Genomic DNA, 14016 nt, shown 5'->3' on the forward strand with positions numbered 1-14016 from the left:
CCACTGACTGGATGGCCTTATCTGAAAGGTCCGGACGGGGTGCAGTTAAAAAGTGGTTACGCATTAGACAGTCATGAGGTGGGTCTGCAAGATCCTCAGGTGGGGCCTCTAGGAAGGTGACAGGATTAATGGTCATACAGTAGGCAAAAGTGAGGGGTGGGTTATTCAGGAGTGCTACCTCGTATCTGTTCAAGCGGGCCTGGGTAAGGTGTTGCGTCTGGTGAGAGGTTAAGAGTGCCGTTACGGTATGGGAGGAATAAACCACCACTGCCTGTTGCAGGGTTATATTGGAGGCTGCTGTTACTAGGGAATAAATGGCTGGAAGCATTTGTGAGCATGGTGGAAGTCCCCTTGCAACTGGTTCCAGCCGAGTGGAATAGTATGCCACCGGTCTTTTCCTAACCCCATGGGTTTGAGTAAGGACGGCTGTAGCACAGTCCTCTAGGACATGCATGAAGAGCTGAAATGGGTGATCATATAAAGGGCGTCCCAGGGCCAGGGTGCTGGCAAGGGCCTGTTTGAGGCTATTAAAGGCCTCCCTTTGTTCCTTCGTAAGTTCAAAGGGTCCCACAGACTGGCTTGAGGCCAGGAGTGTGAGGTGCTTAGTAAGGAGCGCCACGTTAGGTAGCCACTGCCTGCAGAAATTTACTATACCTAAGAAGGTGTGCATACCCTTTGGGGTAGCGGGCGGTGGGGTGGCAATGTGGGTTCGGGAGTGAGCCGCCACTCGGTAGCACTTAAGAGGGTGCCCAGAAATTTCACCTTGCACTGGGTTCATTTTACTTTCTGTGGAGGTATTACGTATCCCCAAGAGTGGAGCGCGTTAAGTAGTCTATTTGTGTCCGCGATGTTGGCGGGGTCCAGGGGTCTTGCTAGTAAAAGGTCATCTACATACTGGACAACAGTGGATTTATCAGAAAGGTGCAACCCTTGGAGTTGTTTATGTAAAACTTGGGAAAAAATAGTCGGGGAGTGTATAAAACCTTGCAGGAGGCGCGTCCAAGTGTATTGCTGACCTTGGAAGGTGAAAGCAAACAGGTACTGTGAGTCGGGAGAGAGGGGAATTGCGAAAAATGCATGCTGCAAGTCCACAATGTTAAAAACGCAAGAGTCGGCAGGGATACTGCTGAGAATGGTAGCTGGATTCGGGACCACAGGATGTAGTGGCTCTACTATCTCGTTGACCTTACGTAGGTCTTGTACAAGGCGCGACTCTGTCCGTCCAGGTTTGGGGACGGGTAAAATGGGGGTGTTACAAGGTGATTGGCAAGGAACCAGGATGCCCTGTTTGCAGAACGAATCTATTAACTGGGTTATTCCGTCAACTGCCTCTCTCCGAAGGGGATACTGTGGGACGGAAGGCAGTTGTGCTCCCGGACTTACACGGATCTGGACTGGGGTCACTGGGCTGTATCCTACCTCGGACTTTGATGCAGCCCATAAATCGGGGGTGGGCTCATCCCAAGGGAGTCAATGGGGCTAGTGATGGTGTAAACAGCCTGTCACCGAGAAAGGGACGAGGTAATAAGTCAGGGTCCCCTCTGGCAGAGCCTGAGGAACCCCAAAAAGGCCTTTGTCTGCCTGTACCTCAAGCCGGTGGGCTAGGAATCCCAGTTCCTTCGGTTTATGTCCCTCGTTAACTGACAGGGTAATGTGAGGGGACGTCAAGCCTGACTGATTCCACAATTCATTAGGCACTTGGACTAGAAGTGCTGCCCCCTCCTTTCCCACTACTTCCCCTAAAATAGTGACAGTCACCATGCTACCCAGGAGAGGAGCATACAACCCTTCTAGCTCTCCTGAGACCCCAGTGGGGGTCATAAGCAAGCGTCACACGCGGGTCAGTGGTTTTCAAGGGTGGGTCAAAATCGCTGCTCGTGAAGTTCACCGTCCACCACTGAGGAGGCTGGTGAATCCAGAGGATCCTATGGGTTTTAGGACCAGTAATGCTAATACCTTCATCCAGGCATTGTATTTTGAGTCGGAGGGAGCAGAGCAGGTCTCTCCCGGCTAGGTTAACCCCCAGGTTTGTGGTTACCACAAAGTGGATCAGGCATTCCCGATCTTCAAATTTAACTTGTAAGGGTTCAGTTAAGGGGTAGGATCTTTCTTGTCCCTCCAGCCCGCTCAATGGAACTGAAGCAGTGGACAATTTAAAATCATGCTGGGCAATACAAGGGGCTTCAAGGGTCGAAGTATTTGCTCCCGTGTCTATCATAAAGGGAATCGGCTTTCCTTCAACTAGGAAATTGACGATGGGTTCAGCGTCTGGGTTATCGGCGAGGGCAGGGTACATGGAAAGGCTACTCTCCACGGCTAGTCAGGCAGAAAACGGGTTGTTGATTGAAAAAGGTTGTCGTCTACCGGGGGGTCTCGTCTGCCGATGATGGTAGTGGGGGCAGTCCCTCCGCCAATGGTTAGGTGCCCCACAAAGGTAGCATCATGTCGGCCTGGTGCTCGCCGGTGCGGGTTGTTGGGGTCCCCTGGGTCCTAGGTAATTACGAGAGGGTGGTGGTGGTGGCCCACAAGGGGGCCCGTACACTGGGGCTCTTAAGTCATTGGGGTACAGTGGGTATCCTTTACCGGACCAGTCAACCCCTTCTGGAACGCAAAATTGCTACTCCATTTGATAGCCCGTATTGTCAGAGTAGGGAGGTTGGGACTGAGGGGGTCTCTGGACTATTTCCTGTTTTACCTTTGTGGCTTTCGAATCACACCCATTACTCCAGAAGTGGACTAGCGCCCTCCTCATGGCTTGTCATGTGTGGTCAGGCCAGTTCATGTTATTAGTGAGGATAGCTGACGCCACTCCCTCAGGGATGCATTGTAATACAAGGGTGTTAAACCTGGGGGAGGCATTGCCTCTGTTGTAGACATCGTCCCCCGCATAGGTACCGTAAAGTGAACAGAAACGGTCCCAAAAGTCTGGGCCGTCCTCACCCTGTTTCAGTCGGCATTCTAAAACCTTAGTTATGTCAATAGGCTGTTGAAGGGTTTTGCGAAGGGCAGTTCTAATAGTGGCCACCTGGTCCTGAGGCCGGACGGCCGCCTGAAAGGCTGTCCAGTCAGCATAGTTCCCTAGGTGTTCTTTCCACCGTGCCACCTCATTAGTTGTAAGGGCCATGCAACAAAGACTGAAAAGGTCTTGGGGGGCGGCCTGATACATCTGAATTGTTCCGATCACATAATCTAATGAAGTCCTCTGGGTTGGTTTTACGGTTGGGCGCCTGATGCATGATTAAGCACATCTCCTGAGGCTTCCAAGGGGTGTAAATTTGGATTGTAGGATTAGCGCTGGCTTGGGCTGGATCGGAATTGGGAACACTCCTGTTGGGGTATTGTTTCTTAACCTTGGCTCCCTTAACCCCATTCAACATGGGTCGCCATAATCAGTGGTAGAATCAGAGTCGGTGTCCATCTGAGAATCTATTGAAGGACTGTCCCCTACCAAAAAGTTTCATTGCTTGTCTGTGGCCTTAGAGCCACCTGTCTGTGGGCTTTCCCTTCGTCTAAGCTGCATCCTGGCTCGGGATGCAATAGGGCCATGGACTTCTCCCAGGGGCGGGACTTGGCTAGCAGTCGCTGGTGGTAAGGGTGGGACGGCTTGCAGGCTAGCCGCATTATGTGGGGGCGGCGATGAAACGGGGGGGTAGGTAGGGGCTGTGGGTCGGACCATCCAATCTTCCTCCTCTTCGTCCATATCATTACTTTGGAACAACAGGGGCACGCCAGACACCTCATTTACCTCTTCTCTCTGCCTTCTGCTCCTTTCAGCATCGTGGTCTCCACACTGAGAATTCAGGACTTCCCAACTCTTAGGATTTCCCTGTTCATCACACACACTAATTCCCCTTCTGCACACATTATGTTCCCAGCTAGCCTGCTTAGATTTATTTGTTAGGTCTTCGGCTGTTTTTCTCCAAGTGGACATTAATATTTTCCGTTTTTCCCCTGTATTCCGCTCCCAAATTGCCCTTTCTGCCTTTAGGCATTTATCTACGTCCCAAGTTCCCCCCAATGGCCATATTTCGTTTCCCAATTTCTTATTGAGGCATGCTGATAATTTACGGAAGTTACTCTCATTCTTCGGATCGTCTTTACATAACTTAGATAGTGGGGTATTGGACCCAGACTTAGAGAGTTTGTCCCATTTTGTATTCTTCCCGATCGGACGGCACGAATCGCTGTGATTACCTATAAGGTCGGTATCTTTCCTTCACCCACTTCAGGTTCCTGACCCTCCGTGGGGGATTTCCCCTCTTAAGACCAGTCTAAGGCAGGGTGGTAGTACCGGAGAACCGATCTCAGAACTTAGAGCTCAAAACCTTGAAATTCACAAACTTAAAACCCCGAACCCGAAACTGGGGACTCGAACCCCAAACAGAACTTAACTGGGGACTTGAACCCCTCCTTACCTGTGGCACTCGGACAGGTTCGCGAGGAGTCCGTCAGAGGATTTTCGATAAGCGAAGGGATCGATCAGGTGTCCGACTCCCTGAGAGGGATCAAGGTGAATCGTACCTTGTGGGCCCTTCCATCTCAGGTGGCCGTTATCCCTGTCGGTCGCTCACGCTGCTTCCGAAAGCTCGTCTTGGGCTCCTGGCTGGCTCGCCAAAATGTCATCCCGAAATTAATTTTCCCCTTCTGTCCGCTGTAAGTAACACAGTGCCACGAGGTCGATTTGAACAAATACCTTTATTAGCAGTGCACCGCTAGGCGAATTCTCTTCAGCACTCACTAAGAGTCGCTTCCCAAGTTCTCTCCGCACAAAGGGCAGACAGACATTTATACAGGAATTGTCATGCACATCCCATGCATACGGCGCCATGAGTTTCGGTCAAGCTGTAGAGATCCCAAGACAGCTATCACACCTCTTGTCTTAGTATAATTGAGTTATAATCAAGGCATTCAAAGGCAGGTATCACCCTTCATTGTTTAGACCAAGCCTCCACCTCGATGTTACTTACACCCAGTATCGCCACAGTCTGACATAACGGAATGGTCCATTACCCGAAACAAAGGCAGTTAACATACTTAACATTCCAATTTAACTAGTGGGTCAGCAGCTTGCTAGTCCTTGCTAGAGAAATATAAATGCATATATATATTTTTTGTTTACCAGTTATAGGTATGGTTGCAATCTTAACCCTTCACTTCCTCACCTGCACTGGCATGTTCAATGCCTTATGATATAGAAACTGCCCAAGAATTTGGTTCCATAGAAAAATGTTTTACCTGTTCTTGATGGAGCAAATGTGGCAGAATGCTTTTACAACTATTCTCAGTGATTGTCAGCATTAAGCTACCTATCGTGCAAGCTTCTGTCATCTTGGTTGAAGGATGTTTTTGCACAGCATCAGCCACCAAAGATTCATTTAATGTCATGGGATTAGAAAGTGCATGCTTTGACAATGATGGAGTTTAAATTGAATATTTATTTTGGGGAGATTTTTCAGAAACATCTGTTTTTATTATTGCCTGCAGGAATCAGTACAGTTGACATCGGCTTTATCAATGTAACGGTTAAACTTCATTCCATCTTCCCCTGATTGCTCTGAAATCACTGTGGCTGACCGCCACACATAAAAGTGAGAAAGCAGAAGATGAATCCCCATCATGGTGAACTGATTAGTTGTTCCAGATTTGTGCACAGACTCTGGGAGATGTTGAACTGGGTACTTAAGGGGTAGGAGAGCAGCAAGACTCACCCACCAAAATGCCACCCCCTCCACATCCCCACAAAGATGCAGTGTGTGAAGGCTCGTTTCACTGTGATTGCTGACTGTGCTCCCAATCTCATTGGGGTCACTAGATATGCACCATTTCCACCAGGCCTTGCAAGGCCTATTAAAAGCAGGGATCAGAAAGCTAAATACCTTAGATGCTGGTAATGTGAAATAAAACAGAAAATGCTGAAAATGATAGCAAGAAAATTTAGAGTGAAATTGTACTTTGCAGTATTAATATAAACCAGTTATTACCTATTGCTAAAAAGCAGAAGCATTAATTTCAAATGATCATAAATGCGTTCTGGAATAAGCAACATCTTGATTTAAAAATTCTCATTCATGCTTTGAATCCTCCCGTAGCCACACCACTCCGATCTCTCCAGCCTTACAACCCTTCAAGAAAGCAATGTCCCTCCAATATTCCAGAATTAGATTGAGCAATCACATTGTACTAACAGCACAGCTGGTAGAGCTGCTGCCTCACAGCTCTGGAAATACAGATTCAATCCTGACCTCTGGTGTTGTCTGTGTGGAGTTTGCATGTTCCCCCTGTGACTGCGTAGGTTTCCCCTGGGTGCTCCAGTTTCCTCCCACATCACAAAGATGTGCAAGTTTTTTGGTTAATCAGCCACTCTGTGTGTTCATGGGTGGTTGAATTGGTGGGAATGTGGAGATTAGGTTACAGGGAAAATAAATGTGGGAATGGAATTATTCTGGGAGCCGGCGTTGACACAATGGTCCAAATGGCCACCTTCTATGTCATAAGAAAATGGAAGTATTGAAATATGAAAAGTGAGTTTAGTGAGCTAGGCAGAAGGCTGAAGAACAGGACCTCAGGGGTAGCAATCTCGGGATTGCTGCCAGTGCCACACGATAGTGAAGGTAAGAATAGGAGATGGCAAATAAGTGCGTGGCTGAGAAGTTGGTGCAGGAGGGAGGGTTTTAGATTTTTGGATCATTGGGATCTCTTCTGGGGAAGGTGGGACCTGTACAGAGAGGATGGGTTGCACCAGAACCTGAGGGGGGCCGATATCCTTGCGGCCAGGTTTTCTAGGGTGGTTCAGGAGGGTTTAAACTAGATTGCGAGGGGGAAGGGAACCGGAGGAGTAGGTCAGAGGAAGAAGGGGATGGGGAAAAGTCAGATCTGACAGGTAGAGGCTTTGAGGAAGGAGAAGCAGAGTACAGGCTATAAAAGTAGTAAGGTGGATGGGCTAAAGTGCATTTACTTAAATGCGAGAAGCATCAAGAATAAGGGGGTGAACTGAGAGCTTGGAAAAGTACATGGGACTATGATATTGTGGCTATTACAGAGACATGGCTGACATCGGGGCAGGAATGGATATTGAATATTCCTGGTTTTCAGTGTTTTAAAAGGGATAGGAGGGGGGGAGAAGAGGAGGAGGGGTGGCGATACTGGTCAAGGACACTGTTACAGCTGCAGAGAGGGTAGATAATGTAGAAGGATCCTCTCTAGAGTCAATATGGGTGGAAGCTAGGAACAAGAAAGGGGCAGTTACCCCCCTGGGAGTATTCTATAGCCCCCCTGGTAGCAGTAGGGATACTGAGGAGCAGATTGGGAGGCAGTTTTTGGAAAGATGCGAAAATAACAGGGTTATTATAATGGGAGACTTCAACTTTCCAAATATTGATTGGCACTTATTTAGTGCCAAGGGTTTAGAAGGGACGCAGTTTGTTAAGTGTGTACAGGACGGATTCCTGACGCAGTACGTTGACAGGCCGACTACAGGGAATGCCATATTAGACCTAGTTTTAGGTAATGAACCGGGCCAGGTGACAGATCTGTCAGTGGGTGAGCATTTGGGGGACAGTGACCATTGCTCCATAACCTTTAGAATTGTCATGGACAGGGATAGGAGCAAAGAGGACAGGAAGATATTTAATTGGGGAAAGGCGAATTATGAGGCTATAAGGCGAGAACTTGGGAGTGTAAATTGGGATGACATTTTAAGGGAAATGTACTATGGAGATGTGGTCGATGTTCAGGGATCTTTTGCAGGATGTTAGGGATAAATTTGTCCCGGTGAGGCAGAGAAGGAACGGCAGGGTGAAGGAGCCGTGGGTGACGAGAGATGGAGTTCAATCCAGAGAAGTGTGAGGTAGTACACTTTGGAAGGACAAACTCCAAGGCGGAGTACAAGGTAAATGGCAGGATTCTGGGCAGTGTGGAGGAGCAGAGGGATCTGGGGGTTCATATCTACAGATCACTGAAAGTAGCCTCGCAGGTAGATAGGGTAGTTAAGAAAGCTTACGGGATGTTAGCTTTCATAAGTCGGGGGATCGAGTTTAAGACCCGTGAAGTGATGATGCAGCTTTACAAAACCCTGATTAGGCCACACTTAGAGTACTGTGTCCAGTTCTGGTCGCCTCATTATAGGAAGAATGTGGAGGCATTGGAAAAGGTGCAGAGGAAATTTATCAGGATGCTGCCTGGATTAGAGAGTATGGATTATGAGGAGAGACTAAAGGAGCTAGGGCTTTACTCATTGGAGAGAAGGAGGATGAGGGGAGACATGATAGAGGCGTACAAGATATTGAGAGGAATAGCTAGAGTGGACAGCCAGCGCCTCTTTCCCAGGGCACCAATGCTCAAAACAAGAGGACAAGGTAAGGGGTGGGAAGTTCAAGGGTGATGTCAGAGGGAGGTTTTTCACCCAGAGAGTGGTTGGTGCATGGAATTCACTGCCTGGGGTGGTGGTGGAGGCTGATACGTTGGACAAGTTCAAGATATTGTTAGATAAGCATGTGGAGGAATTTAAGATAGAGGGATATGTGAGAGGAAGGGGTTGGATAGTCTTAGGTGTGGTTTGAAGGGCGGCACAACATGGTGGGCCGAAGGGCCTGTATTGTGCTGTATTGTTCTATGGTTCTTAAATATGTAACTAGAAATGTTTATGAAAGGAAGATATGACATCTGCCTGATAAATATGAGCGATATATAATTTTAAGTCTCATGCAGTCAATCACTGGCTACATTGGCAACTTGCTTACAGCCTGCTCATTTGGATTATCAGTTCCAAAATGAGTTGGTTGTTCACACGGCCATACACATGTTGGCATTTTTCCACATTCTGCTTTCTTGTTGCCGCTATGGAAGAGGGAAGACCACAAAAAGGTATACTTTAGTTAAACATTACTAATAAAAAAAAAATCCAGGGTCAGCATAAGCAGGAAAGCGTTGATCTATGATAGGAAAGTATGAAAACAGAATAATTATTTCACTGGGAAACTTCAATCATATATGTGCACACATAGTTTAGAATTAAAGCTGGTGAGTATAATGCATTGATGCTTCATGATGACATGCATCAAGAATCAGTGAGAGGAAAGCAGTTCAAAAGATACCAATCATAGGGAAAGATGGTGAATGAGATGCTTGCCGAGACAAGGGAAGTAGTTATTGAGGCATGAAATATTTACAGGGGAAATCACTGGCTCTGGGCTGGCATACGTTACTGGAAACAGGCTAACATTTAAAAAGGTAATTAAAGAATACACTAATAATGGTAGATCCAATAGCCTCCATTATTATGGAATCAATCTTCATAAGCAATGTAAGGATTATTTATACTATAACAACATGGTACACAACAGTTAATCTAGATTCAGACAAGAAAGATCATGTTTGAACAGTTTTCTGGACCTTTTTTTTTACTCATTAGTGAGCTGTGAGCATTCCTATCCCTTACTGTTTTTCAGCATTTGGCAGCTTCTTAAACTGCTGCATCTGTGGTGAAGGTACTCCCACAGTGCTGTTAAATACACTATTCCAGGATGCCAAACTGCAGATGATTAAAGAATGGTGATATATTTCCTCCTCATGATGGTATGCGAATTGAAGGGGAACCTTTAACAGTGGTGTTTCTATGTACCTGATACCCTTGTTTTACTTGGGATTAGGGGTTACAGGTTTGGGACGTGTTGGATAAACCACGTTGAGCTGCTGCTGTGTATTCAGCAGCCATGGTTTGCCAGGCATAAATACTTATATTGGAAGATTAGGTACCGATTAAATGGGCTGCTTTTTCCTGGATAGTGTTGAGTTTCTTTTCTTTGTTTGGAACATTTAACTTTGAAAACAAAGGGCATCCCATCAGATTTGCGCCTTGTAAATGGTGGGATGGTTTTGGAGAACAGCAGGGAGAACTGCAATGTTCCATAGATTTTAAATCATCATGTTTGTCACATACATACCACTGAGCTGCTTCTTGGTAAGAGTAATCGTTCAAAATTACATAAATAGGTAAGGGAACATACCATAGTAATCATGGTCACTCAATCATGGTGTACGGGCAAAGGTGTGACTATGGGGTCATGCTCAGGAAAGCTGCAAAGCAAGCTATCCTGAAGTCATTGTTTTCTTTTAAAACAAAATTCCCCAGTCAGATTCCAGCTTGACTATTTATTTAATGAGGAATAAACTGCAGCCATTTCATGATTGACACAGAGGGAGGAGGGGTGTGGCGGTCAGGGATTTCAAGGAGAGTAAAAGGTAATGCAGGAATCCCCTGCAGTTATCCTTCTCTCAAACAAATATAGCATTTTGGATTCTACTGAAGGAGGTGGCTTCACAAGGGAATAAAACAGACAAGCATGTGGCAATGTGTGTGGCTCAGCTGCACTGAAGAGGAGGAAAAAGAGTGGGAGAGCTTAAGTGATAAGGGATTCAATTATAAGGGGAACCAATACTGTTTCTGCAAACGTAACTTCGTGAAGGTATGTTGCTCTGTTGGTTCTAGAGACAAGATGCCACAGAATGGCTGCAGGACATTCTACAGGAAGAGTATGGTCATGGTATATATCAGTACTAATGCCATGGGTAAAAAAAAAGGTGAGTATAATGCATTGATGCTTTACAGTTAAGAGTTAATGGATAAATTAGAAAGCAGGACCTCAAAAGTAGTAATCACAGGACAAGTCCCAGTGCCACATGCTAGCAATAGGAGAAATAAGAGCTTGGATGAAAAAGTAACCCTATATTCCCTTCTCCCTAATGCTTGTCCAGCCTCCCCTTAAAACATATCTATATTATCTCCCTCAACTTGTGGTAGCTAGTTCCACATTCTCACCACACTTTTGGATTCCTTATGGATTTCTTGATGATTGTCTCATACTAATGATCTGTAGTTATGCTTTTCCTTACATGTGGAAATATTATCCCTGCATCCACTGTACTGAAACCTTTCATAATTTTAAGGACCACTATTTGGTAACCTATCAGTCTTCATTTCCCAGAAAAACAGAGACCTAGTCTCTTCATCCTTGTGGGATGAGGGGAAGTTCAGTCAGGTGATTAGAAGTGGGATGTGGATTGATGTTTTCCAGGAGAAACGGAAGGGTTGGTGATGCAGGTCAGACATATATAATTAGAGTGTTGGAGAGGTAGTTTGAAAATATGTTGCGATAAAGCTTACCAGTTGGCTTTCTGGGTCTGGAAAGAAGACTGTTGCTCCCCTTGGCTAACAAGCGGTAAAGCTGAAGGATCCAGCCCTTCTCATCTACTTTTGCTGCCAGGTTTCCTAAACCCCTGGAAACAGGCCAATATCGATAAAGGTAAAAAGACTGTAAAAATCAAATCTCCATCAGAGGTTTCAATGCCTTGTGAAAACTCACTCCTGTCCATTGAAAGCAGAAGTGGCAGATAAGGTTCCCGATTCTGACATTCAATATTTTAGCCTTCCATCAATAAACAAAGGCATTCATTTTTGGAGCTAAACAATGGATTTTGGACATTGTTGTTACCAATGAAGTCTTAGAATAATGGGTAATAAAAGTGGAATTGCCACTTTTCTTCACAATTAAGCTTACCTGCATGCACATTGGAGGCTATGCTGCAATGTTCTCAGATTTCAAATCAATAAAAGCGAAAATTCATTCTGGGGTTGTGCAAAATGTGTAACAGCAAATGGGCAGCTTGTTTAAAGCGTTGTGTTTCCAGAGAAATGATCCAGCCTGCTGCAGAGATTGCAACGAAAAGTAAGGATTTGGGAAGTTGTTTACCAACATGACCTCGTAAAACACGAAAACAACAAAAATGCTTTTGAATGAAAAAGCAAGAAATGAGATAAGATGCAAGCCTGGGTGTAGCCGTACACGGCGCGTGGCAGTAAAGAAAATGCAGAAACGCGGAGGCTGGACTGGAGCACACTTTACTGACTCAAACAAAGAGCGCGCACTCGCTAAAGTAACCGAGAGCCTCTTCGGCGGACGTGACGTGCGGTCCCCGCCAGAAGGCCCGCCCCGCAGTTAGTCTGTGTTGTGCTCCCGCGCATGCGCCCACCGATAGCGGTTCAAGTCCCACGGGTCTGGGCCGCTACACCACCCCCCACCCCCCCAGAATTGCCCATCAAGGGCGTGGGATCCCCAGTCTGTGTGTCGCTCTTGGATGGCCTGCCCCGCCGGAGCAGTGCGGGCACCTTCACGGGCTGTCTGATGTCCAAATGCGCTGGTTTGAGGCGGTCCACTGTGAAGGTCTCCTCACAGCCCCCCACCTCCACGACACACGTAGATCTGTTGTGCCGGATCACCTTGAAGGGTCCTTTGTACGGCCTCTGCAGAGGGGACTTGTGCATGCCCCTGCGAGTGAAAACGTACTCACAGTCCCTGAGATCCCTAGGAACAAAAGACGGTGTAGTGCCATGTCTGGAGGTTGGAACCGGTGCCAGGCTCCCCACATTGTCCCGCAGCTTCAACAGCACTTCCGCCGGCATCCCTGCTGGACCTTCGGCCTCCGGCACAAACTCGCCCAGGACTGTCAGGGGGGTGCTGTAAACCAACTCTGCCGAGGTGCCCAGGTCCTCCTTGGGGGGCCATGCGGATGCCCAGTAGAACCCAGGGAAGTTCATCTGCCCAGTTGGGCCCTCTGAGGCGTGCCATCAGCGCTGAGTTGAGGCGCCTGTGGAAACGCTCGACCAAACCATTGGCCTGTGGGTGGTACGCCGTGGTGTGGTGTAACCGGGTGCCCGGGAGCTGTGCCAGTGCTGTCCACAACCCTGACGTGAACTGTCCCCCTCTGTCGGAGATGATGTCAGCTGGCAGTCCGAACCTGGTGATCCAGTTTGCGATGAGCGTCCTGGCGCAGGACTCCGTGGATGTGTCCGCTAACGGCACAGCCTCTGGCCATCTGGTGAACCTGTCAACCACGGTGATATACCTGGCGCCCCGGGCGATGGGCAGGGGGCCGACGACATCCATGTGCTGAAACCTGCCAAGCATCAATTGGAACTGTTGGAGGGGAGCCTTCACGTGCCGCTGGACTTTGGCGGTCTGGCAGTGTACGCAGGTCCTGGCCCAGTGTCCGACCCGCTTGCGCAGACCGTGCCAGACAAATTTCTCTGAGACCAATTTGATGGATGTCCAGATGGATGGGTGGGCCAGGCCGTGTAGCGTGTCGAACACCCCCCGCCTCCATGCTGTTGGTACCACGGGCCAAGCTCTGCAAGTCGATGTGTCGCACAGGAGCCGAACCACTGTAGGACCGACGGGGACGTCCTCCAGCCGGAGTCCCGAAACAGCGGTGCGATAGGCCGGGATCTCGGTGTCCGCTTGTTGCGCCTGCACCAGCGCCGTGTAGTCGACCCCTGGCGCTGAGGTGGTCACTGAGTGGACGTGGGGATGAGGCAGTGTGTCGGTGACCACATTGTTCTTCCCCGCGACGTGGCGGATGTCGGTGGTAAACTCCGAGATAAACGAGAGGTGCCTCTGCTGCAGAGCCGACCATGGGTCCGATACCTTTGCGAGGGCAAAGGTGAGGGGTTTGTGGTCTGTATACGCGGTGAAATCCCTTCCTTCGAGGAAATACCGAAAGTGCAGAATGGCTAGGTAGAGCGCTAGTAACTCCCTGTCAAAGGTGCTGTACTTCACCTCCAGCGGTCACAGGTGTCGGCTGAAAAAGGCGAGCGGTCGCCACTGGCCCTCGACTGGCTGCTCCAGGACTCCACCGACCGCCGTGTCGGAAGCGTCGACTGTGAGCACCGTGGGTACATCGACTCTCGGGTGTACTAGGAGGGCTGCTTTCGCCAATGCCTCTTTGGTCTGCTCAAAGGCTTCTGTGGACTCCGCGTCCCATTCCACCTCCTTGGCCTTGCTGGCCATCAAACCGAACAGGGGTCTCATGGTGCGCACCACTGCCGGCACAAACTGGTGGTAGAAATTCACCATCCCCATGAACTGAACTGGGCTTGGGAAACTGGTGGATGGCCTGAACCTTGTCCAGCAGAAGTGCAGCTCCATGCTGGTTGACCCTATGGCCCAAGAAGTCGATTTCCGG

This window comes from Pristis pectinata, chromosome 13 (genome assembly GCF_009764475.1).
Source record: "Pristis pectinata isolate sPriPec2 chromosome 13, sPriPec2.1.pri, whole genome shotgun sequence".
In the NCBI taxonomy this organism is placed as follows: Eukaryota; Metazoa; Chordata; class Chondrichthyes; order Rhinopristiformes; family Pristidae; genus Pristis; species Pristis pectinata.